The 27,187-nt window shown below is 40.8% G+C and overlaps 1 protein-coding gene across 1 annotated transcript in view; it reads left to right on the forward strand.

Moving 5' to 3' along the window:
- The window catches only part of PPFIBP1 (PPFIA binding protein 1), a 168,824-nt gene that overhangs the window by 34,179 nt on the left and 107,458 nt on the right, over positions 1-27,187 (forward strand). The window contains exon 2 of the mRNA XM_059682451.1: positions 21,033-21,114. The gene's annotated coding sequence lies outside the window, so the exon portion shown is untranslated. The remainder of the gene's footprint in view (positions 1-21,032; positions 21,115-27,187) is intronic.

Raw genomic sequence — 27,187 nt, forward strand, 5'->3', positions numbered from 1 at the left:
ATGGTTCAAGGGGGAAAGAAAGCCAACCCAATAACAGTACCAGAACTCTGTTATTTTACAATTGGATCACTGGGGTACCTATGATACTTGAAAACCTAATTATAGTTATACCTCAAGGAATAATTATAAACTCCTCTTCTTCCAGACACAAAATTAAATGGTGAAATTTCTATGCACACACACAGCACCGATGTGGAACAAACCCTACTATTTTCCTACATGAAAAGTAAATGTAATTGGGCCAAGTTGACATTCTAGAGAGGACACATAGACTGGGAGATGCTAAAGTTGTTCATTCCTCCCCCTCAGAAAACAAAACACTGTGATTGTCATTTAAGCTAGAATGTGGCTGAGGCGTTTCTGAGTGATAAATAAAGTCTATGCAGTGTTCTTCATCTGTGGAGAGAATTTGACAGGTAAATATTTCACAGGGAAAACTTGACACATTTGAATGTTTTCAAAATTTGCACAAGGAAATTTGTCCTTGTTAAAATATATCATTGCTTTTTGAACCTTTGGAAATCTAAGGTTTTCTCTTTGTTCTGAAACAGCATTTTAAACTCAAATCATTGGCTGGTTTAGACTTGGACTGAAAAATTTGAAAGGGATAACGGATTACAATTTTCCTGAGGAGAGATGAGTTCACAAACCCACAGGAATGAATTAAATGCTAAATAAATCTACTTGTTTTGTTGGTTTGGATTTGGTGTCCTTTGCTGCAAAACCTCATGGATCCTATCAGTTTGGGTTATGGCAATTAAGTAGATTGGACTTATCTTTGAGAGAAACTTGCTGAGGGTACACGAAGGGAGAAGTCTAGGTTAGCACGTGATCTGAATCCAATACAAGCTACAGATTCCTAGGGTATTTTAACTGTTCCTGAAAGCTTGGAGGTGATACTAACAGATACCACTTTTTGGGCTCTTATTATGAGCCTAGTACTGTATGAATGCTTTACTTACATCAAAACAGCCAGATGAGGTGGGTATTACTACTTCCACTTCAAGCTAAGTCTACTGAGGTTGACAGGCATTGGGCAGCTTGAATGGGCACAAAACCAGCAGCCAAGTCCAGCCTTCCAGATCCAGAGCCCATAAACCTAACCATTCCGTCTCCCTAGAACAGCGGTTCTCAACTCGTGGGTCGCGACCCCTTTGGGGATCGAACGACCCTTTCAAAGGGGTCGCCTAAGACCATCGGAAAGCACATATGTAATTACATATTGTTTTTGTGATTAATCACTATGCTTTAATTATGTTCAACTTGTAACAATGAAATTGGGGGTCACCACAACATGAGGAACTGTATTAAAGGGTCGCAGCATTAGGAAGGTTGAGAACCACTGCCCTAGAACCACCGTCAGGGTCACTTCTCTGCACTTGGAAACTAACTTGATAGCCTGTGTACTGAACCTTTTAAGTAATAAATAAGTAAAACTGCAAAACAAAAGTTCGTAAATGATCTCCTCATCAAGTAATTATTACTAGATATGGTATTTTGAACTTTGATTCTTTACTTATGGATAGACTATGCCATTTTTCTTTTTTATTGAATATATTTGACATAGAACATAGTGCAAATTTAAGTTGTACAGTGTGTTAATTTGATACGTTTATATATTGTAATATGATTGCCATTATAGTGATCTTTAGCACCTCTATCACATTACATAATCTTTCTTTTAGTGGTTGAGAGAATTGAGTTTTAGTCTCTTAGCAAGTTTGACGATTGTAGTACAGCATTGTCTGTCTTCATTATACTGGGCATTAGATCTCTATGGCTTATTTACTACTTGTTGCAGTTTGTACCCTTATTATCAATCTTACCCCACCCCTCCATGCCATTTTTCTCGTACACAGAATCTTCCGATGGCTTCTTATCTTCCTCAGAAGGAAATCACATCCAAAGTCTTTAAGATGACACACAAGTCCTGTGTCATCTTCCACCCCCAACTTCTGTGATCTTTCCTCCTGCTCCTCCTCACCTTCTTTACTTTTTGTTCCTCCCATTCTCCAAGCACACTCCTGCCTCAGGACATTTGCACTTGCTGTTCCTGCTGCTGGGAATGCTTCCCCCAGAAACTGAATGGCAGTCACTCAGTTCCTTCAGCACCATGTTCTGATGTCACCACATCAGTGCAGCCTTCCCTGACCAGCTTAGATAAAAGAACAGTTCTCCTCTTTGAGCTGTCTCCTTACTCCGCTTTATTCTCTCCACGGTGTTATCACTATCTCTTACGTTTTCACTTGTTTACTTATTTATTTGTTGTTTCTAGGCAGGGACTTTATTTTGTTTATTGCCATATCCTCGGCAACTAGGCAAGTGTCTGGAACCTAAGAGAAGCTCCATAAACATTTGTTTAATAAACAAAATAAATGAAAATGTGCATGTGAAGATGCACCAATGCATGTGCACATACGCCATGCACTTGTCTTATACATGGTGTTTTGTAGCCTGCTTAGAATTAGGACTGGTGTCCCATACTATGATAGGGCTATTTTTCCATTACATTATTGAGGTTTCAATGGACCTACATGATTTGTTACCCTCAGATTATCCTTCCTTGGTAGTTGGCTTTGATTTTATTATTCTTTCACCTTTAATTTACAGAACTAATTAGTTGCTAACTCCTGTTGGGTTTCCTCTCCCTGCGCTTTAAACATTGATATTCCTTATTCTCATTAGTACTAAGCCATTCCTTTCCTAAAGTCATAATTGTGTCATGTTTTCAGATATATTAAAGGAAATGGGCTTTTTAGACTGCTAGATCTGGGTTTCATACTGATTCCCTCTCTTCTTGTGTTCTCAGGCAAGTTAATTTCTGAGCCATAGTTTTGTTGATTATAGAGATAGTGTGATAATGTTGACTTAGCAGAGTCATTTGCAGGTTTAATCAGAATAACTCATGCGAGAGCAATGCTACTTTGTTATTATACTCTGAAAAATTTTGGCAGATGGGAATCCTTCAGCTAATTTTTTTTCCACCTGAGAATATAAATGAATGTGGTGGGCATAATTCTAAAGATGCCCCCTCCCCCACCCCCCTTCCCTAGAATCCCTGTCTTCTGGTTGTTCAAGCAAACACTAGTCTGGGTACTACTGTGATGAAACTTAGCAGATGGAATTAAGGTGAGTGATTAGCTGATCTTAAGATAGGGAGGGTAGCCTCAATTATCCAGAGGAATCCAATGTAAGTAATTACATATGCCATGAAAAGTTATGGCTCAATCAGAGAGGTGGCGCAGGAGAGGGAGGCGGCTGAGAGATGAGGCAGAGAGGGAAGTCAGGCAGATTGAAGAGTGAGAGGAACTTGATCCACCATTGCTGATTAAATTTAAAAAATGTTTTTGTTGACTTAGAGAGAGGAAGGAAGAATGATAGAGAGATAGAAACATTGATGAGAGAGACATTAATCGGCTGCCTCCTGCACGCCCCCTACTGGGGATCGAGCCCACAACCTGGGTATGTTCCCTGATCAGGAATCAAACCGGTAGCCTCTTGATTCATGTGTTGACCCTCAACCACTGAGCCATACTGGCTGGGCGCCATGGCTGATTTTGAAGGATACACAAGCCAAGTGGTCTCTATACATTCAGAACAGCCCCCATTCACAGCGAGCAAGGAAGTGGGAGCCTCAGTCCTACAGCCACTGGGAATTATACTTTTGCCAACAATCTGAATGAGCTCATCCCCGAAGACTCCAGAAAGGAACACAGTCCTGCCGCCACCATGATTTCTGCCTGTGAAACCTGGAGCAGACAACCAGCCATGCTGTGCCCAGACTTCCGATGCACAAAAACTGTGAGATAACAAAGAGGAGCTGTGTTAGGCTGCTCCATCTGTGGTTGTTTGTTGTGGTAACAATAGAAAACGAATACAGTGAGTTCGAGTTTGAGCAATAAGACCAACATGGGCAGGATGTTTGGGCGTAGCTGTTGTCAAAGACATTTGCTGGTCTTCAGCCATCACATTTCGGAATGAACGTTGCCTCATGGAGCATTCTCCTTTCCAGACGTTTATCTGCTGGAAAGACTGGGAAACTTCCATGGAATAGGAATGCCCCCTTCCTCTTGATCAGTGCTGGGGATAGGGGGATACCAATGCATTCTAATAGTCTGACTCTTACTTATGTTTTTAATATATATTTATTGATTTTAGAGAGGAAGGAAGATGGAGAGAGAGATAGAAACATCAATGATGAGTGAGAATCATTGATTGGCTGCCTCCTGCATACCCCCTACTGGGGATCGAGCCCACAACCCAGGCATGTGCCCTGACCGGGAATCTTACCGTGATTCCTGGTTCATAGGTTGACACTCAACCACTGAGCCATATAGGCCGGGCTAACTCTCCTTTTTTTAAGCAACTATTCCCATCATAGCACTTCCTTATCACAAATGTTCTTGGATTACAGTTTATCTTTTACAGTTTATGGCTTTTCAGGAAAGAAGTTTGGCTTCTGGCCAAAATTTAGAAAGTGGACCTTAGGAATATTCCTGGAGATCTTCTAGAATTCCTATATTCAGGAATATTTTTATTAGATCTCCTTTCCATGTCCATCACCTTTGTTCATCCCCAATATATTCAATTCAGAAACGTGAACGAGTTTGGGCCTATAAGACGAGAAAGAAACTTGTGTTTTGTGGATGGCTGGGCCGCTCTCCTTTCCTTCACCAGCAACCCTCAGCATGCATGGTTCCTGTTTATCCTTCAGTACAATCGTGAATTGGTTCATGCCTGGGCCTTTGCGGCAGCTCTTGAATGGTAAGCCTGCACCTACCCTCTTTTTAATAATGTACATGCAAAATATTTTACAGATGGCTATTTTTTCCCATGTAGTACTGATTTCTATTAGCTTTATTATTTAAATTTATTCTTAAACTCTTGTTACCAAAGCACTAACTATGTGCTTATTGTAAATTTCAAACAATATAGGATTAAAAATGGAAATCTTCCCTTCCTCTTTTCCCACACTTCTTTCCTATTTCTGATCCTCTGTAATTCACAGAAATGAAAAATTGTTGGGTTATCATCCCAGGCATATACAACATTAATACACACACGCGCATATTCAGAAATTTTTGTTTGTTCACAAAACACTGTCATACTATTATATTGTTTAACAGCCTCCTTTTTTTCCTTTCCTAATGTGTCACGAAACATCTTTTTGTATCTGTGTATACAGCTCTCCATGTCTTATGACTACATAGTGTTTCATCGGACGGATGAACTGTATTTATTTACACTTAGATAGTTTCCAATTATTCATTAACTCTAAAATGTTGTCATGAGCATTTGGGTCCATAGTTGTTTTTTGTAGACTCTTATAAGTGGAGTTACCAGGTAACAAGGTCTGTGTATTGGAAATGATGACAGATGCTGCTAAACCGTCATTCAATAAAGTGAATCAGTTTACAGTCCCTCCCATACTTTAGTAGACTTCTTGAAGGACACCCAAGAAACTCTCAAGAGTAGCCGATTCCAAGAAGAAGAACTGTGTATCAGGCATAGGAGAGGGAAGGAGACTTACTTTTTAGAACAGGTCCTTTTGTACATTTTAACCTCTGTGCCATGAAACACACCACCAGCAACAACACTCTGTTAGACTTCCTGTTTTCCCACAGCTTCACAAATAGTGTGTCTACCTGGTCTTTTAGTCCACCAAACAATGGGTCTCACTCTGATTTACATTTCTTTGATCACGTGAAAGGTTGCTTTAGCTTCATCTTACTACAATTTAATTTATTTTTTTAAAAATTTACAAATACATTCTCATTGTAAAAACAAATAACTCAAGTACCAAAGATAAAGTCGAAGTTCCCCCATCTCTGCTTCCTCATGGCTCTACCACCCATTGCGTTGCTCCCTCCAGAGCTGCCTGTCTGGGTGTAACCTTGTAGAATTATTCTCGGCATTTAATATGTTGTTTTGGTTTGTGTGTGTGTGTGTGTGTGTGTGTGTTTCTCTTAAACATAAAGGGACTTAGGAAATATGCAGGCCCCAAAGGTTCAGGCACTGGGCTAGCTGGTCATGAGCGGTGGGTTTCTTTTCTGTTTATATGCATTTGCTGTGTGAGACATTGAAGACTTACTAAACATCGAACTTTTGATCTCATTCCTACTTTAAAACTTTAGATAATGTATACAACCCTCTGCATATAAGAACAAAGAATGAGTGTACATTTTTTATCTCTACAATCGTATTTAAGGATATTTGAAAGGAATTCAAGTGTGTAGTTTAAAAATAATCTTCTTTAACATTCACATGGCTCATTTCACAAAAATACAATTCTCTGAGCTATTTCATTATGATTTGCCAAGTCTGGTCATGTTTTCATTTTAAAAGAAAAAGAAAATCTGTTCTGGGTTATTTTTTCTGGGAGTTGAAGAGCAGGGAGATGAAGATACACTAATGGTAAATTTTTAAAACATATATATTTTTATTGATTTCAGAGAGGAAAGGAGAGAGAGAGAGAGAGCAAGAGAGAGAGAGAGAGAAACATCAATGATGAGAGAGAATCATTGATTGGCTGCCTCCTGCATGCCCCCTAATGGGGATCAAGCCCACAACCTAGGCATGTGCCCTTGACTGGAATCGAACCCGGGACCTTTCAGTTTGCAGGCTGATGCTCTTGCCACTGAGCCAACCAGCTAGGGCTCACTAATGGTAAATTTCTACAGGACTGATTTTCCCCTTTTGTACTAATTATACTTGCTTTTACTTTCCTCCCAAAGCTTCCTAACTCTCCCCTTAGCCTTTGATGTGTGTCTGTCCTCTAATATTTTACACAGATGACACTTTCAAGTTCTTGCCAGAAAAAGCCCAGGAGAATCCTTTTTATCTTGCCTTTTAGGTCTCTCCCACCACCCTCTCTCCCCCGCATCTGCTCTTTGTTCCCATGATGTCTCTTTTCCATTCTCCCAGGAGAGCCCCTTCACAGTCCCCATCAAGGGCAGGTGTTGTCCAGGCTCCTCACTGAGGTCCCCACTAGCACCCTAGAACCCCTTGTCTCCCTGTCTGATGCCATGACTGCCCTGTGACCCCTGCTTCCAGGGCACTGCCAGGCAGAATGATGAGTCACTGGTCTCAGCAGGCTAACAGACCACAATCCTCTCTTATTGACTTCCTAACCTGTTTCCTTTGATCACTGTTTTTTTCAGGTTTCAGTCTATAGCCATCACTCTCTAAGGATCTCATCCTCCCTTCTTTTATTGAAAAGGAGTCACAAACTCAACTGCCAACAGGGGCTATCAAAATTACTAAAATGAAAGAGGGGATAGGTAGGGACTGTGGTAAACTGCAGGGTACCTGCTGTGTCTACGGTGGGGACAGCAGGGTGTTGTCCTGTAGAAGCCTTGGCCCAGTGGTGTCCAGTTTTCTGTTTTCTATGTGAAATCTCTTCAAGTTTAAATCACATTTTTTGAAACTCTTTGTAGGCCAAGAAAACAGATCTGGCAGTTAGTCATCTTGGTTCTCCAGCTTCATTTTCATCGTTCCCTCTAACATTCTTCTGTATTTGCATTTGCCTCCAGTTCTTTGATCATTTGTTTTCCTTCCTGTCTCAGGCAGCCAGTTGTTTCCTCTCTGCCACCTTTTGTCTACATAAAACATCTAGGGTATCCCCTTTCCTCTTTTTTTCTTTACTTTCTTTAGTGCTCTTGCCCATGTTCCTAATATCCCATCTTTTCTTTACTCTTTTATATTGAATTTATTAAATAGGCGGTCTTCATTCATTGCCTTTACTTCTTCATTTATTCCTTTGACCGCTGCCTTTTGTCTTCCTGACTCTTCTAAGGCTCTTTCATTTTTCAGATCCTATGATTTGTACTAAACTGAATGTTCTTCTCTGGACGCTACTCTGCTTTCACTAGTTCACCTTGCTATATCCTAAACATATTATTTCTCTAAGGTTTTCTCACTGGCCCGCTCACTTCACCTTTCCTGTTGGTTCTGGTGCCCGCTGTGTGTATTCTGCTGGTCCATCAGATTCAACATCTTCAAATGGGGTTAACTATCTTACCTCTCTCCCAAACCCAGCTCTTTGAACTGACTCGTATTTTTGTTGATGACACCACTGTTTTTTGCAGGTGTTTAGGTTCAAAACTTGGAAGCCATCTTTGAGTTCTTCTTTACTTCTGTCATTTCAATCACCAAGTCATATTTTCTACATTCCAATTATAGCTGGTATTTGTGTCTTTGGTTCTCCTTCCTCATCTTGATTCAAAGGCCCTTGATGCCTGAATTAGGAAACAGGTGATTCATATTAATACATCCATATTAATTTATGTAAAACACAACTCTGACCATCCCACTCTGGCTCAGAAAGCCTCAAAACCTCTTAGTTACTTACCAAATCTAGTCCAACTTCCTTACTCATCCAGGACTTGTAGGATCCAGCCACCCCTGTTACTGTCCCTTCACACATTTGGCACTCCATCCAACCACAACTACTGCTGTTCCCTGAACAACCCCTGCATTTCAGCCCCCATGCTTCTGTTTCCTCTCTCTGAAATTCTTTCTCCCTGCTTCTTCCAACTCTTCCTCTGCTCTTTCAAAATCTTAGTCATTGCTCAAACTTTCATCTTACCCATTATCTCTCTCTCTTTTTTTTTAAAATAGTCCCCCCAAACTACCCTTCACTGTAAATTATTTTTCCCCCCGGATTTTTTTTCTATCATTTCATTTGCCCCTCTCATGATCTATTATGTTACACTAGAGGCCCGATGCACAAAATTCGTGCAAGAGTAGGCCTTCCTTTCCTCCAGTTGCCCACACCAGCTTCCCTCTGGCACCCGGGACCCAGGCTTCCCTCCTGCCGCCAGCAGGCACCTGAGACTGGGCTTCCTTTGCAGCCCTGGCTTCGTCCGGAAGGTTGTCTAGAAGGACATCCGGTCTAATTAGCATATTATGCTTTTATTATTATAGATTATGGATCATTAGCATACTTCTCTTCTAATGGACTGTAAATTTTTCCCCCCAGAGACTACGCTTTATTATTTATTAATTTTTTACCCCCTGTAGTACATAGCCCAGTGGTAGGTCCTGAATACATATTTTAAATGAGAACTTTTGGGTTATTAATAATTAAAACATAAGAACATCGAATGCCTCCCCAACCCCAGCTAACTAGAATTCATGACGTTTCTAGTGCTAAGTGCCATGCTTGGCACATGGCAGGCTCTTAGTCAAGGGGAAAAAAATTCTCTGTTCCTCACTTGAATGTTTCGTGAACAGCCAAGAAGATTAGTTTCATGAGTGTTCGAGGACAACTGATTCTGCCTGCTGTTTGCAAAATTTGGAAGATGTATTATCGCATAGCAGGAGTAGTTTTTGTTCAGAAGTACAATTATAGACAGACATTGGCAAGAACTCAAGGCAAAAGCCTTTAGGGTGAAACTCACTTGAGTCACTTAGGGGAAGAGGTGGCACCCCAAAGTTTTAAGGAGGAGATTTTTATTAGGGGATAATAATGATTAAAAGAGGATAATAATTAACAGCCTTTTTTTTGAGAGCTTACTGTGTGCCAAGCTCTTTTTCTGAATTATCTCACTGAACTCTCACACAATAGGTGTGCCGTGTATTGTCTTCATTTTATGGATAAGGACCCTGAAGTACAGAGAAGTTAAGTAAGATTATTGCAGGCCACACAGCTGGAGAGGTGGAGCTGGGAGTCAACCCAAACTGCTTGCTAGAGCTTTCCCTACCCTGTTGGTAATGGCAGAAGGAGTTGGGAAGGGGAGGAAAGGATCGGTCTGCAACATTTGTTTCCTGTTCTCATTCCTTTGATTTAAGTACAGGGTGGGGCAATAGATTTATAGTTCTTCGTATAGAAAATAATACAATAATTCATAAATAATAATACAAGAGTAAACTGTGTTTTGGGTACTCACAATTGTAAACCTACTTTTACCCCACCCTGTAAAACTTTATAAGCCCAGGGTTCAACTTCTGTTCTTGCCTCAAAGATAGTTTTTATAGGATCCTTGAAAATTGTCCCTATTTCTTTTCCTTATTACTCAATGTCAGTGGAATAGAAGAGCACATGGTTTTTGTTCAGTAGTCCATGAGCTATCTACATCTGCATATCTACCTTTACACAAGGGACAGGAAAAAAATTAACCAACCTGAATTTTGAAGGTGAGCTGATGCATGTTAAATTGCACTTAGGAACATAATCAGCTATGGGATACTCTACAGGACAAACAAGCAAGTTTCTTCAATAAATAACTTTCAAGGAGAAAGAAAAGAGATGTAGGGCGGAACCTATAGATTAAAATATTCTTAACAGATCTATCAATTGACCACAATTGTGGACTCTAATGAGAACAAACAAATGGTTTTTGAAAATATGGCTTTTATAAGGCAATTGGAAATGTGCTCATTGACGAGAAATGTGATGGTATTGAAATAGAAATACCTCTTCCTAACAATAAGAATTATTACTAATTTTGAGGTGTGTGATGATAGTCTTACAGTTAAACGATCTTTTAGAGCAGTGGTTCTCAACCTGTGGGTTGCGACCCCTTCGGTGGTCGAACGACCCTTTCACAGGGGTCGCCTAAGACCATACTGCATATCAGATATTTACATTACAATTCATAACAGTAGCAACATTACAGTTATGAAACAGCAACGAAAATAATTGTATGGTTGGGTCACATAAGGAACTGTATTTAAAGGGCCAGAAGGTTGAGAACCACTGTTTTAGAGAGAGATACTGAAATACTCATGGAAGAAATGATATACGTTCTGGGACTTGCAGGTTCTCTCTCCCTGTCCCTCTCTCCCTTCCAGTCTCAAAAGAGAAAATCTATATAATAAAACCCCAGTGGTTGTAACGCCATAACGACCAAAGACTGGTCATCAGGAGGAACATTGATGGGTGCACTTTACGCTGCATCCCACAGCGTGCCGGGTCTGGGTCTCACGCGATTTCGCACGCTGGGCCCCTAGTATATAAATAAAATCATGGGGAAATTTTCATTCACAATGGTAACCAGAAACATATATTAAGCAGCCCTCAGTTACCATTTCAATACCAAATGAAATAAAAAATCCTAACATGGTTTCAGTCTGGTAGTGAATTGCTAGTGGCACTGTATTTAATACTTTTGTACTGCAGTGCTCTATTGCAGTAAGAGGAATTCCATTCCAATGCATTTATCTTAGGAAATAATTTGCCTAAAATTAGTATGCACTAAGGTTGCATAGAAGATAATATCAATGGATGTTTCTCTCTGTCTTTCCTCCCTCCATCCCTCCTTTCTCTTCCCACCCCTTTCTCTCCCTAAAATCAATAAACATATCCTCAGGTGAGGTTTTTTTTTTTTAAAAAAACACACACACACAAAATCTTTCATGATAGAAGTGAGCTGCCTTATGTCCCTTGTATTTTTTCTTCTTCTTATCAGTGGTGATGGGTATGTGGGTAGCAAAGCATTAAATAGTTCATCCTATATCTTTTTTTTTTTTTTTTTTTAGAATTGCAGTGAGTTCTCTCGTGAGATTTAGAGAATTTATAGGTCAATGTGTCTCTGAATATGGAAGCTGAAAATCAAATAGTCAGATATTTTACCTGCAGTATTTCTATCCTATTCTAGTTTAAATGTGTCTATAAAAGCAGCACAATTCACCATAGCTAAAATCTGGAAACAGCCTAAGTGCCCATCAGTAGATGAATGGATTAGAAAACTGGTACATCTACATGATGGAATACTATGCTGCTGTAAAAAGGAAGGAACTCTTACCATTTGCAATGACATGGATGGAACTGGAGAGCATTATGCTAAGTGAAATAAGCCAATCAATGAAGGAAAAATACCACATGATCTCACTCATTCATGGATAATAGAGACCATTATAAACTTTTGAACAATAATAGATACAGAGGCAGAGCTGCCTCAAACAGATTGTCAGACTGCAGCAGGAAGGCCGGGGAGGGTTGGGGGGCAGAAGGGAGGGGCGTAAGAGATCAACCAAAGGACTTGTATGCATGCATATAAGCATAACCAATGGACATAAGACACTGGGGGGTAGGGGAGGCTAGGGGACTGTCAAGGGTGGGGGGAAAAATGGACACATATGTAATACCCTTTGTAATACTTTAAGCAATAAAAAACAAAACAAACAAACAAAAAAAACTTCAGGGTCTTATGTTGATTGACAGGATTTCTAATAGATGGTCGCTGGGTAAGACCTATTTTAGGCAGAAAAACCTCTTTTTAAAACACATATGTTGCAGAAACCATGGTCCTAGTCTAACAATGAAAATACATCTATTTCATGTGGGGAAATTTAAGGGGAAGAGTCCTTACTGTTCCTGCTGGGTCAGCGATGATCGCGTTCATAATGGGCCAGCCCCTCTCACAGCAAGACGACCTCACTGAGGTCTGTTTGTTCTCGCAGTTCTGGCGTGATAGTGTTATATACCAGTGTATTGATAGTGTTATGTACCAGTGGGATGAAGTCACTGTTTTATTAAAACAATCACTGTTATAAATTCCACATTAGTTCAGAATGCTCTTTCAGAATGCTAGTGGGGTTGAAGTGGCTTGTCTTCATATTTTTTGAAAGATATTTGTAATATGTTAGTTAATGATAAAGGTGGAAGGACTTGAACCTATAGAATTTCTTGGCTATCACAGCTAGAATTTTAAAGGCAGGGCACTTGTTTCTCCTCCGCTTTCAAAGGGATAGGACATATTTCAGAACATTTGTAGAAATTTTCTCTCTGAGGAAATGACTATGTGGTCAACAACCTCTGATTTCTACCAAACTACCCTGTGCTTCAAGATCTGTGCAACTAATGGGAACATCTATTCTAAAGTTCTTGCCCGAAATGTGTTTGAAACCCATTGTATAAACATATTGTTAGGAAAATTTTATATTATAGTCCATAATATTTTCCATATAAACATTTTTATACATTGTTATATAATACTTTGACTATAGGTCATGATATTGGTCATAAAAAATAAAGTTTAATGTTTGCCACAAAGGAAAATTGGTGTGCTAGGAAGCTGAGCCCTGTGGATTCCCTCACACCCAGCCCCAGAATACTGTCCCACACCACATGTAGCCAGGCATATGTTTATTTTTACTAGTATATGTAACTTTATGGCAGGCTTTAATAATTCCATTCAATTCAGTCAAAACTTTCAAATCGTAACTTTTGAATTCCAAAATTGCTTAGCATCTTTGAATTATAATTTTTTGGGAGGGAAATAAAAAAATAATTTGCCAGTATTGGCAAAGCTATGCATTAAAGACAAAGGCAACCATTACTAAACACTGCAAATATGATTGTGAAGCAATATGCTAACTTAAAAATATGTGGGCCTTATTTAATGTAGTATGTCAGTAGACATTGCAAATGCTACAATTCTGGAGTCTTGAGGGAAATTTGACTATAATCAATTGGATTGTGGCATGACAAATAGGTTCACTAAGGACTATGGGACATCAGAGATCATCACATTATTCATTAGTTAGTATTTATAGCACAGTGCTTGGTATTGTGGGAACACACAAAAAACTATACACTGACCGTTTTTAAAACATAAGGGATAAAGTTCAAGCTCTTTGTTCATCCTCAGATTTTCAGATATACTGTAATGTGTAATTTATTAAACACTTTAATGTCTATATTTTGGCTATGAGCCACTGCTTTCTTGTGCTGCTTTAACTTGATCTTTCCTTCCATCACTAACCCTAGTTGTTAGCTTTTTTCCTGACCATTGCACAAAGAAAGACGTTTTAGATCAGTTCATATGAGTTAATGGATAGGCAGAAAGCAAAGCCATGTTGGAATACAGATGTTTATGGTTGGCTGGGCATTGTGTTACTAGCCAAACAGCCCGACCTCATAATTTAAATTTGCTTCTCAGCTAAACTAGCATTACTTGTCAGGGACCTTGAACCTAAAATTCAACAATGCCAAGGGTCTATTTGAAAGAACCTATTCTTTGATAACAAAGTCTTATTGAGGAGGGAAAACAACCTTCTAGAATATTTAAACAGTGAAAGTCCACATGTGATTACATGCCCACATGAATGAATGGGTTGAAATATTCAATGCTGTTGGCAATGAGAGAAGGGAAGACTATGTACGGACAGAATTAAAAGGCTTTGTTATTTGACCAAGACATGAAACTGGCTACAAATCTGGTTTTCAGCATGGTTAGCATCAACCTGCTTTATTTGATTGTAACTCCGACAATCCCTGTTACTAGTCAAAGGGAGCCAGGATTTTGGACCCTGTTGGGTTCTGAAGTTTCTGATAATAAATTTTTATCCTATCTGGTTACCCTCCAACTTTATAAACTTCAGTACACTCTGTTTCCCCTTCCTTTAAGGTCCAACTCATTGGTGGCTTCTGTCTAAAGTCTTTTTGGATCCCCTAATCAGAGTCCTACAGCACTTTGAACCTTGAATATGAAGCTTTAGTGTAGTCCTTTGTATACCTTTTTCTCTCCTGGATGGTGAGAATCAGTCCTCCCAGGAAATGCAGATTGTATCCCACAATATTTAGCACAGAGATGTGACCGCTTCACTGGATGTGATGTTGGTAGTGAAAGAGAAAATAGTGGAGTACAGAATATGTATGTTCTCAGAAGAAAAAAAAACAGTCCATCCCGGTTACATGAAAGACCAAAAACAGAAGGAGGTAAGACTGGAAAAGTAGGCAAGGGGTAAGCTGAAATGTCAAACCCAAGGATTTGACTTTACAGACACTGAAAGCCAGTTAAAGACTGGCTAAAAAAGATGGTTAAGACCACCTCTATCTAAATGTGAAATTGGTGATGACTAATCTAGCAGTATATTTTCCCCTTATTTTTTTAAAATATATTTTATTGATTTTTTACAGAGAGGAAGGGAGAGGGAAAGAGAGTTAGAAACATCGATGAGAGAGAAACATCGATCAGCCATCTCCTGCACACCTCCTACTGGAGATGTGCCCGCGACCAAGGTTGAACCTGGGACCTTTCAGTCCACAGACCGACGCTCTATCCATTGAGCCAAACTGGTTAGGGCTCCCCTTATTTTATTTGGATCATATAAACCTATCTTTTAGTACAAAAGAGCACAGGTTCATATACAGGGGACGCATTTGCTGCAAACATCCTGGGGCACATCGGGAAGTGGGGTTAGTTCAGCACGGGGACATCTTCATGTGACAGTTACTATCTGGATAGAGCTCTTCTTGCCAAGCTATTAAAATTTTTCCATAACTTCTGTTTGCTCAGCCTTTTCCCAGATGGAAGCTAGGCAGAGGATAAGACTAGATGGGAACTAATGTGGGAGATTTAAGGTCCCTCCAGTAAGCTTGTGTCCCAAATCCTTTCTGAAGGGCTGAACTGCCTGGAGAGGCCTCACTCACCAAGAGGAAGACAGACATTGGTCAGTTAGTTTGATTTTTTGTTTTTATTACTTGTGGTGAAAAAACAAAAAAGGATATTGTGGGCTTTTATATTCCCAGTATCCCAAGGTTAGCCCTAATCTTAGAAATCAGAAGGGTCTTAAAAGTCTGTGGAAGTCCATTTATAGTCTTATTTTAGGTATCTTATCCTAAACTGCAGAGGTGTACTTTACTGTCTTTAACTAACATTGCTTACTAGTAGGCCTTTTTAAGATTTCCTTTTATTATCTGTAACTTTCATAAAATTAAAATGATCATCAATCTAGCAGAGAGATATATAATACCAGCTCTGAACCTGGATTGCCTGGGTTCTGACCCTGACTTTTCCATTTAACAGTAATGTGGCTTTGGGCAAGTTATTTAACCCCTCTGCCTCAGTTTCCTCATCTGTAAGATGGGGCTAATCATTTACTCTCCTCACAGGGTTTTAGTCAGAATTAAATGAGTGAATTCATTGTTAATTTACTAAAAGTAAAGCCCTTAGAATAGTGCCTGATACATAAATTCCCAATAAATATTGTCTGTTATTGTATTGTAAATGAGAACATTAAAGTAGCTAAAGGTTAAATGACTTAGGTAGTATCCAGCAAGATGATTAAACCAGGATTCATGTTTCTCATTTCAAGATTTAGTGCACTGAGGTAGCTGTTTCCTAGATCAGAAGTCAGCAAGCTTTTTCTTAGAGGGTCAAATCAGTTAATAAATATTTTATACTTTAAGAGTCCTACAGGCTCTGGTGTAACTACTTCACTCAATCATTGCAAAAGTAGCTCTAGCCCTAGCGAGTTGACTCGGTTGGAGCATTTTCCTATACACCAAAAGCCTGTGGATTCAATTCCCAGTCAGGTCACATACCCAGTTTGCAGGTTCAATCCTCTGTCGGAGGCAATCAATGAAAGTTTCTCTCTCTAAAAGAAAAAATTCTATCTAATAAAGACAGAATATGCAAATTGACCATCACTTTGTAACAAAGATGGTGGCACCCACAGCCAATAAGGAGAGAATATGCAAATTGATGTGACAAAGATGGCGGCAGCCGGGCTGGGACGCTTGCATTGTCACCATGGCGATGACGCAGGCATTCCATCCTGCCCCGCTGCTCCAGGCCTCTAGGCAGCACGTGAAGGCAGAAGGCGGTGCCAGCAGCCAGGGGAAGGAAGGCCTATTCTTGCACGAATCTTCATGCATTGGGCCTCTAGTAATAATAATAATCCTATATAATAAAGAGCTAATATGCAAATGGTCACCATGCCCTTGTGCCCTCGCGTCCCCCACCCCAGCGCTGGGGCCGGGGGACCTGAGGCTGGGCCCAGAGGACCTGAGACCACACCTCCTGCCTAGGCGCCGGGGCCGGGGGACCTGAGGACACGTCCCCCGCCCCGATGCTTGGGCCGGGGGACCTGAAGCTGTGCCCCCTCTGCCTGGCAGGGCTTGATGGGGGACCTGAGGCCAGTGCCCCCTGCCCTGCGGGGCTTGATGGGTGGGGCTGGCCAAGTCTGGGTTTTGTGTGATTTCGAAGCGCACGCGGATGGGCGGGGACTTGACTCTGGTTCCCGTGGTGCGCCCCAGACTCTGACAGGAGGGAGATTTTCATACACATTTTACTAATTTTCTTTCATCTCTGATACTTATATTATAAAGAAAGGGCAAATAGCAATATTAAAATATTTCCTCTAATTAATTCCCTTTTAATGTGCACGAATTTTGTGCACCAGGGCACTAGTAATAATAATTATTAAAAAGCAGCTATAGATAATATGTAAGTAAATGGGCATGGCTATGTTTCAATAAAACTTTATTTACAAAAATAGGTGGCAGGCCATATTTGCCCTGTGTTCAGATGCCTGCTTTAGATGCCTATGTCATACCTGAATAGAGACTTTGGATTTTGGTTTAGTTTCAAATTAAGAAATATGATATTATTATAATAAATAGTAACTTCACTTCCTAATTATTATGTCTTAACATGTTACTCTCAGTTATAAAGGTCATGAATTAGATTAGAATATTAAAGGGATTTTGAAAATAAGCAATAGTAGTGTTTTCTATCACAAAGGGATATACAGAAGCCATTTATTTAATGGTTTGGAGGATTTTCTTGGAATGTATGTTCTGAGATTTGGGCAGGATGTCAATGGTTTGCTTTATTAAGTGAACACAAATACAGACTTTTTTTATTTTTGTTTTTGAAAATTCTCTATAGGAAAAGTTTAGGAGTCAAATAAAAAGCTATTTGTAATTATCTTTGTCATTACACTGAGTTTTTCTGCTAAGAATGTTGTTTGCATGGGTTTGGATTTTTTTTGGCTTATTTTTTTAGTTTAATAATATGCTCTTGTTTTTAAATTAAACTTTTCAGTGAGCCTTTTTGTGAGTGACTGGCTGTGTTGGTTTGTTCATATTTATAGCTCACGTCTGTTTCTGAGGAAATGACTAAAGTCTCTTGCATTTGGTCAAAACTGTATAACAAAGGGAATCTTTGACAGACTTACACAAGGTTCATGATGGAAACTCAAAAAATCCAGTGGTTTATGTTTATAAATGTTTTTATGTATTCAGTCCTGGTTGAATCGAATAATCGAAGCTCTGTGTGGAGGGAGGGATGAATATACTCAGTGCCTCTTAATTCAGAGAATTCTTCTGGGGCAAGTTCAGGCAATGCTTTCTTAGAATTTTCTTTTAAAAAATTGTTTTCTAATTTTATATGTTGTTTTTAAATTTGGTCTTACAGAACATAGGTATACCTTTTTCTTCTCTTTAAACGGTTCCACTGACTTTCTCTTCCTCATTCCTAAAAGGCCTGGACATATGAGAAGTTTGTAAGCTTTGCACATGTAATTTCTAGCAAGGAGGCTGGTGAGGTGTGGGGCAGGGTCTGGGGTAGTGATTGACTCACAGAAACCCACTGTGCCTTACTCCCTGCTGGAGCCCCCATCTCCCCCACTCTGGAATATCCACAGGCCCTCTCTACCTTCTTCTCACCCTCTTACTGTTGGTTTAGTCCTCATGGAAGTATAAGTGTATGTTCCAGGGCAGAGGACAAAGGCATTGGGTAAGAAGGAAGAGAAGGCCTGGCTCCTGCCTGCTTGGACCCAGGATGACCTATGTTCTGGGACCCAACTTAGAATTCACATTTTTCCAAAAAGACTCTGTTAGGGAGGGTGGTTGGATTTTGGTATGATTACTGTGCTCGATCAGCTGTGTTGTGCTATGAACTCACTGGGAATTTTCTGCACTAGCTTTAATCATCATTTAGTTTCAACCCTTTTATAAGCAGCTCAAGGAACCTCTTCTCCGAGTAAGTTTTGGATCAAATTATAAGAGAAATAATAATGTGCTCAGCCCACTACTACACATACACTCACTCTCCTGCCTCCATTCTCAGAAGCACTCATAGGAGAGAGTTCCTAGGCATGCATTTTGAAAACTGCTGATTAATATAACTTTGCTTTTGGAGCACACACTAATCTTAAAGTCGGGCTTGCCTATGTATGCATCACTAAGTGCTTAAAATTTACCTAGATTGTGAGTATGTGAAACAGCTCTTGTATTATTTATTGCTAGAGGCCCGGTGCACAAAAATTTGTGCACTGGGGGGGGGGTCCCTCAGCCCGGCCTGTGCCCTCTCGCAGTCTGGGACCCCTCGGGGGATGACCACCTGCTGGCTTAGGCCTGCTCCCTGGGGGGATTGGGCCTAAGCTGGCAGTCAGACATCCCTCTGGTAGCCTGGCAGCCCTCAGGGGATGTCCACTTGCCAGCGGGGAGCAGGCCTAAGCTGCAGTCGGACATCCTTAGTGCTGCTGAGCAGGCGGGAGAAGCTCCCACCACCACTGCTATATTGGCAGCCATCAGTCTGGCTTGTGGCTGAGCAGAGCTCCCCCTGTGGGAGCGCACTGACCACCAGGGGCAGCTCTTGCATTGAGCATATGCCCCCTGGTGGTCAGTGTGTGTCATAGTGACCAGTCATTCCCAGTCCTTCTGCTGTTAGGGTCAATTTGCATATTGCCTTTTTATTATATAGGATAGAGGCCTGGTGCATGTGTGGGGGCTGGCTAGTTTGCCCTGAAGGGTGTCCCAGATCAGGGTGGGAGTCCCGCTGGGGTGCCTGGCCAGCCTGGGTGAGGGGCTGATGGCTGTTTGCAGGCTGGCCATGGCCCCCACCCACCCAAGCTCCCAGTGGATGCTGGCTGGAAGCAGGTATCTGGGATTTATTTATCTTCTATAATTGAAACTTTGTTGCCTTGAGCAGAGGCCACAGCTGGCCAGGGCAGGCAGGAAGCTTGGCTTCCTCCATCGTGGGGGCAACCAAGCCTCCTGCTTGCTCCAGCTCCATGGCTGCCGGCCGCCATCTTGTTTGGGTTAATTTGCATATAGTTGCTCTGATTGGCTGGTGGGTGTGGCTTGGGCATAGTGGAGGTGCGGTCAATTTGCATGTTTCTCTTTTATTAGATTAGATTTCTTATTTATTTGTATAACAACTGTAAACCTACATTTGCCCACCCCTGAATATTGGTCATACATGAAGCCAGCTTTAGGGGAGGCCAAAGGACAGATGTGAACCTGAGTCAAGAAATTCCTTCAATGTATCCCTCATTCGTGCTTGAAATTCCATTGTCAGTAATGCATTTTATTTCGGTGTCAAGCATCTGCCTTCTGAAGCTCTCTCTCTTTTTTTTTTAATGAAAATGTCCTCAGGAAGGATATCCATCAAGTTGTTGGAACTTGGGAGCCGATCCTATTTTTCCTACTTAATGAAACATCTGGAGTCACTGACTCCTCAAAGGCACAGATAGAAGAAGGAAGCTGCTCCACTCCTACCTCACAGTTTTGTCTGGGCCTGGCCCCAACTATATATACATTTGAGATCACATGTGAGGTCATGTTTAACTTGGAGCTACTTTGCTTTCTCATGTAGATGGAGGGAATCCTGGGGTGTCTGAAGAGTGAGCACCTCAAAAGGAACTCCCATCTCCTAGACATTCTTTTATTACCTTTACTATATTTTATAACTATAATGGTGTGAATCTACATGTCCATAGGAATACTAATGGGAATTTTTTTTCTAAGTATATATTATTTAAAAGGGAATCAATCAGAAAAACAAGTCTAAAAAACAGTGTATATGCTTCTACAATATTGTCTACATATTATTCTTGTTGGACAAGAAAATAATAAATCTCTTCACTTTTTAAATTGTAAAGAGATATTGGAAAACTGTGGGTTTTATTTATTTACTCAACAAACACTCATAGAGGACCTAACATGTGTCAGGCACTTTGGACTATAACATTTAATGCTGGGTGGTAGCAGAAACTCAGGCTTCGAGGGATATTTGAGGTTGTCCAGTAACAGGAAATAAGGAAGAAGAGAGGGAGGCGGTGCTAGATGGGGAGGAGGAAGGAAGGAAGGAAGAGGAGGGGACATGGAGGAGGAAACGGTAGAAAGATAAAGGGAAGGATTATCAGTTAAATCTCTTGGTCCTTAACACATTTTCTTAACACGTGTGTTATCTTCTTTGCTTATACAACAACTTACCCATCAATGGATTTTATTTTTCCTCTGGTCTGCTATAATTGGAAATTAGTGTTAATTTATCTTTTCCATATCTTTTCAGCATTAAAGAACTTTATGGATCAGCCTGCAAGCAAGATTTGAAGAGTTGAAGGAGAAATCAGTGCTAAACCTTCCGTTTTAATGTAAGTAAACTCACTCATCACCATTGTTTGTTTCTCACATCTTTAAAGCCTGCAATTACCTTTCTGGATACTCAGTGTGTAAATTTTTCCCCACTAGTAAAGTTACTTGACTATGTTGGTCTACTCATTATGCCTATAATAATTTGTGACCCACCCCGTTTAAAATTTTTTAATTCTAAAAATAATACGACTTACATAGATGGCTGTGAATTTAGGCTTGTTGTGACTGTCACTGAGCAAATCATTTTTTGTTACTGAGAAGGAAAACACAGACCTGGTAGCACATAAAAAGCACCGCCTTCTCTTCAAATCCTTTACTGTTCTTTATCTCAGACCATTTCAGTGCCCCCATCAAAGTCAGTGAGAATCGGTCAACCCATTAAGGACCCTATAGGCTTAGAAAAACCAAGTGTTTTCATATAAGCTTACTTACTCCTTTCCTCCCTGTTTCTCTTGCTCAGTAATAATAACAACAATTATTTATTGAGGTTGTGCTAAGTGACAAGCACTTGACTAATTCAGTTCAATTTTCATTCAATGACTACTTTTTCTGAGTGCTTGCCACATACCAGGTACCGCTCTGACACTATTGTCTTAGATCATCCTCCTGCCAACCTTGCAGAGTAGGAGTTAATATTTTAGTGATCTAGATGAGGATATTGAGATTCAGAGAGTGGTAAGGGGCATGCAGATGGTCACACAGCTAGTAAGTGGCAGAACCTGGGGTGAGAGCACAGCGCTGTCTGACTTTCTGATTCGCCACATCCTAAATAGTGTTTAAAGCTTTTTATGGCGCATCTGTCTGTAGGAGACTGGAACTGTCTGGGTTGTATTCTTAATACGAATGTGACCCTAATCCTTCTAAACTGTGGCTGTAGACACAGCAAGGACTGGAGTTGGAGAAACATCCTCCCACCTTCGAGAGGTAGTTTTGGCACCTGGATGGGGAGTTAAGAGACCTAATGTTCAGTCCCAGCCTTGCCTTGGATTTCCTGTGTCCTTGAGACATTTAACCACTGGGGAAACAATTACTTTTATGCCAACCAAGGAGAGCAGACCAGATGTTCCCCAGGTTCTTTTTCAATCAGCTTTTTATCGACGTATCTTTTGCGTAGAGGAAAGAGCACAGATCAGAAGTGGATGGCTTGCTGGGATAATTATGACACAGTGGACACACCTGGGTAACAGCATGCCAGCACCCTCTTTCCTAATGCTCCCAGGAATAATCTACTTCCTGATTTCTAATGCCATTCATTGATTAGTTTGCCTGTTTTTAAAGTTTATGTAAATAGCATCATACAGTATATCTTCCTTTGTGTCTGGCTTAATTTCCTTATTATGGTTGTGGAATTCATCTATGATATTACATTTTTCATTTTCCTTGCTATTATGCTACTCAATTATCCATCTCTTTTACAATTGGTGGATATTTAGGTAGTTTTCCAATTTGGATGTATTACAAATAGTGCTCCATTGAATATTTTTGTGCATATATTTCGATGATGATTGTGTTTTGTGTGTTCAGGGACCACTCAGTCATTTAGATTCTGCGTCTCTGTGGAGTGATGCTGAAGTAGACGCCTGTGAAAGCAGACAGGTTGATTTTAGGTGGCCAGGTGATTTGTCTGTTTCAACAGGATGTTCTATGCATGCAAGTTAGGAAGAGAGAAGCACCTATTGCAGGGGTGGGCAAACTTTTTGACTCGAGGGCCACAATGGGTTCTTAAACTGGACCGGAGGGCCGGAACAAAAGCATGGATGGAGTGTTTGTGTGAACTAATATAAATTCAAAGTAAACATCATTACATAAAAGGGTTCGGTCTTTTTTTTTTTTTTTTTTTTTTTTTTTTTAGTTTTATTCATTTCAAACGGGCCAGATCCGGCCCGCGGGCCGTAGTTTGCCCATGGCTGATCTATTGGCTGCCTTCTGCAGGCCCCCTACTGGGGATCCAGCCAGAAACCCAGGCATGTGCTCTGACCGGAATGGGATGGCACTCAACCAACTGAGCCACACCAGCCAGGGCTCAAATAGTCTTTATTCTAGGCAATTCATACTAAAAATTCTGAAAAAAACTTGGGGGTAACAATCTTACTTGAACGTGTGTGTCACTTAGGTGGTATCCTTGGTTCATTATAACTTGAGACAATGAATAAATGAATTTCTTTTCATCATGAAACTTACACAAGATTTTCCCTTCCATTTTTTTCTCCTTTAGAAATCTCTCCCTCTCCAACCAAATATCTAAGATCATCTTTACTATTGAATGGAGGTGTAGTTTTGCTTTTAGAGCCATTCCCTCAAACATACATTTCTTTTGTGCATGAGGGTGTGGATGGAGTTTGAGGGCTGCTGAAGCTAGAAGTCTTTTCTTTTTTAAAATTTTTTATTTGCTTCAACTTTAAAAAGAATTGGTATTAGAGAGAGAGAGACAGACAGATATCCATGTGAAAGAGAAACATAATCAGCTGCTTTCCTCATGAACCCCAACCTGAGACTGAACCTGAAACCTGGGTATGTTGTCCTTACTGGGAATGGAACCCACCATCTTTTGGTGTACAGGACGACGCTCCAGCCAATGAAGCCACACCATCCAGGGTGAAGCTAGCAGTCTTTATTCTTGGTTGCTTTGTTTTCTCCTCACTTCTTTGGAAATGTCAGTCAGTGGCTTTGATTTTTTTTCTTTTCTTCTTAATACAGACATGCAAGCATATAGCTGCAGACAGAAAGGGAATGTTTACACGTTTAGCAAAATGTGTGGGGAGGTGTTTGTATGTGGGTGTGAGCACACGGTAACTCTATAATTGAATCAGTGGTGTGTTTTTCTTTCAAAATGCATTTATGCATTTAATTAGGAGGGCTTAGCATCTCTGATGGCACTTAGTTATGTAGTCTCAGCAGTTTTTTAAGAAGGAGGGAGAAAGTTCAAGGGAATTTTGACTCTCGGTGGATCAGTGGTTTAATATTATGGTATTCTTGGGAAACCAGGATGTCAATTAGCCAAGGCTCTCCATTGCTTCAGGAATGAAGAAGTGGAAGAAGGATTTCAATATACTTAAATCTTCATTTAGCAGCAGCTCGAGGCTTGAATCGGGGGTTTCCAGGATGTGTTCCTTGCATACCATAATGCTGTCCTCTCCTCAAATCACAGCCCAGAGCTGGTTCAACCAAGAGGAGACTTCAATTAAGGGTGTGGTGGTTTAAGCCATTGTAGCAGGATTCATTTAGTCTTTAGGAAAAAAAAATAATATATGCTATCTCTTTAGAAAATGTGGTAGCTTTCAGAGCTTGAAATAGCCTTGACAGTTTCCTGTGACTATTACCTTGAACTGAGAGGTCTTCCCTCGCCAATGGCTGACTCCTAAGCTGACTCCAGTAATTGTATTTGTCTTCTGTGTTTCAATTTGTATTTCAAAACACAAGTTGTCATCGTATGATCAGCTTTTCTTATTTGTATGTTCGTTTTTACTTTATTCCTTTACCCTCATGGTAGTAATTATGTGCTTGGCTTTAGTTGCATAGGCCATTTGACACTGTGATATTAAGAGATTTTAGAAGAAAAGGTCATCAGCTGTCTTTCTGGGCTATTCTGGGCATTTTGTACTGGATTTATTTTGGATCCAGCTTTCCTTGCCTTTGATGAGCTGTTCTTGCCCCTTGCCTTGGCCTCTCGTCGTGCTTGGAAGCTTTTCAGTAGTAATTGGACGACTGCTTCGTGCAGCAAATACACAGCCTCAGCTTTGGGAGGGAGTCGAGAAGACGGGCGGAACGTGCCATGAATGCTTCTGGTTCTAGCGCGTGGGATTCCTGGAGCAGGAAGCCGGCTTCCAATACACTGCCGCCGTCGAAGGTGTTTCCTGCTTGAGGAGGTTAGCTTTTCCACAGGGCAGCATGTTTCCGGAGGCATTCTCAGAAGCCCTGGGTGATTAGTGGGATTAAATGGTCCTGCTTAGACATCTTTAGAAACTGAAGAATGGATTATTTGCTGAGAAAAGTTGACTTTTTGGCGTCACAGTCTAAATTGGTCTTGCCTGAGGTTTGGCACAGAACACACCTTTCCGAGGCCTGCACCAGCTTGGGCTTCGTGTGTTGTTGGGGGGAGATAAAAACTGAATATCGAGCAGGAAATAAGTGGCCCCCAAGCAGTAGCAGAACTGCCCTGGCCAGTGTGGCTGTTGGTTGGGCAGCATCCCAGGCACCGAAAGGTTGCGGGTTTGATTCCAAGTCAGGGCACATGCCCAGGTTGCGGCCTCGATCCTCAGTAGGGGGCAGGCAGGAGGCAGCCAATCAATGATTCTCTCTCATCAGTGATGTTTCTCTTTCTCTCCCTCTCCCTTCCCTTCTCACTAAAAATCAATAAAAATATTTAAAACGAAAAAAAAGTAGCAGAACTTCAAGTATAAGACCTCTCCCAGGAGAAAACAGCAACAGATTTACATTGACCCATAGCACCTCCTGGCCTGTTGACTCCTTCTCTTTCTTCCCCTAGTTAACCAGCAGAGCAGCAAGCACTTCTCTGTGAAACTGTATGAGTGATTCTAGAGGGACAGAAAATACTAATTCTACTGGAGTGTTGCAGGATCCAGAAAGTGACTTCTGTTTCCGGTGAAGCTGAAAAAAGGCAGTGTGTTATGGCTGGTTCTTTGCGCTCTTTACCCAATACCCAATATAAAACAGGCGATGCTTGCTATCATTTCTATACTGAGTCATTGCTTGTAGGAGATGCAAAAGGCTTAGGTTCTTGTGAGCCTCTGCCATGACATTTTCTCAACTGATCAATATATAACCTTGTTTCTGTTTAAAGGCACCTTACTTTATTATTGATTTTCATTAACATTGAACTCATGATACTGTAATTCATGCCTCAGCAAGGCTTATCTAACACATGCATTTTCTCCGCACGGCCCATCACAGCTTTCTCGCACTTAGGAACGCTAGACAGCACTTCAGCCGTATGCTTGGGGCCACTTTAAACTTCAAAATCACCAACAAAAACGACAACAAGTGGAACAACAAGGACACTTGTTTATAGTATGAAAGCTGAGCTGCAACAAGAAGGTAGAGCATCTCCTCAGCTGGGACTGTGCTCACGGGCACCTCAAATGCTTTGCTGCCTGTATGTGTCCATGGATGACCACGAAAGCACCACCAGCATTGATTTTGAGGTTATGAATAAATTCTTGAGTGAGAATATGTCTGCTGTATAATATGAAATAATCCCAATTATTGTGGCAGGAGCCCCCTGTCTGGTGCCAGCTCCACAGTTCATGTAGCAAACTAATCATTTAAGGTAAAAATGAGTTACAAGTTGGTATCATGACCGATATCCAGACACAATTTTAAAAAGCCTCATGTAAGGTGAAGACTCTCAAGGACAACTTGCCCAATTATTAAATCCTGTTTTGGAACAGATGACAGTTAACACTCTGCCAGGCTTTGACCATATAGAGAGTAGGAACAATGTCTTGTGTATCGCCATGTCCTTGGCGTGAAGGGTGATAATGACCTCAGCAAGTGAATGAACACTAAATGAATGAATGAATGAATGAGTGAACGAATGAAAGAGCAAGGAGAAACCTGCTTGTGATGCCTTACCGTCCACTTCAGGGCACTTTAGGAGTCTGGTGCCTCTTTTCAGCTTAGATAATTTTCTGTCTGCTTCTCAAGTCAATGGTTACTAATTGCCAGAAACTGTAGTGCCTTAGAGCTGGTGTAGCATGAAGTGTATCGTAGCTGGGCCTGAGATAGGAACAGGAGTACCACCAACCATATTGAGAAAACTACTTAAGGGCTAGAATAAGTATTTGACTCTTTCTTCCATCTTGTCATGGAGCCTGGTTTGAAGTTTTTTCTCTGGTATTTCTGCCACCAGCTTCTCTCCACTTTAGTCCCACTCCTACACTGCTGTTACTAGAAATGTCAGTCTAGAACACGGATTTGGTCATCTCCATCTCTTGCTTCAAAAACTGCACTCGTCCCATAAGATACAGTCAAAACACCATAGTGATCTGGTTCCATCCCTACACTTGAGACTTCTGTCTCTTACCATTGCACTGAAGTTCATCCACTGCTCAA

Source organism: Myotis daubentonii, chromosome 2 (genome assembly GCF_963259705.1).
Source record: "Myotis daubentonii chromosome 2, mMyoDau2.1, whole genome shotgun sequence".
Lineage (NCBI taxonomy): Eukaryota > Metazoa > Chordata > Mammalia > Chiroptera > Vespertilionidae > Myotis > Myotis daubentonii.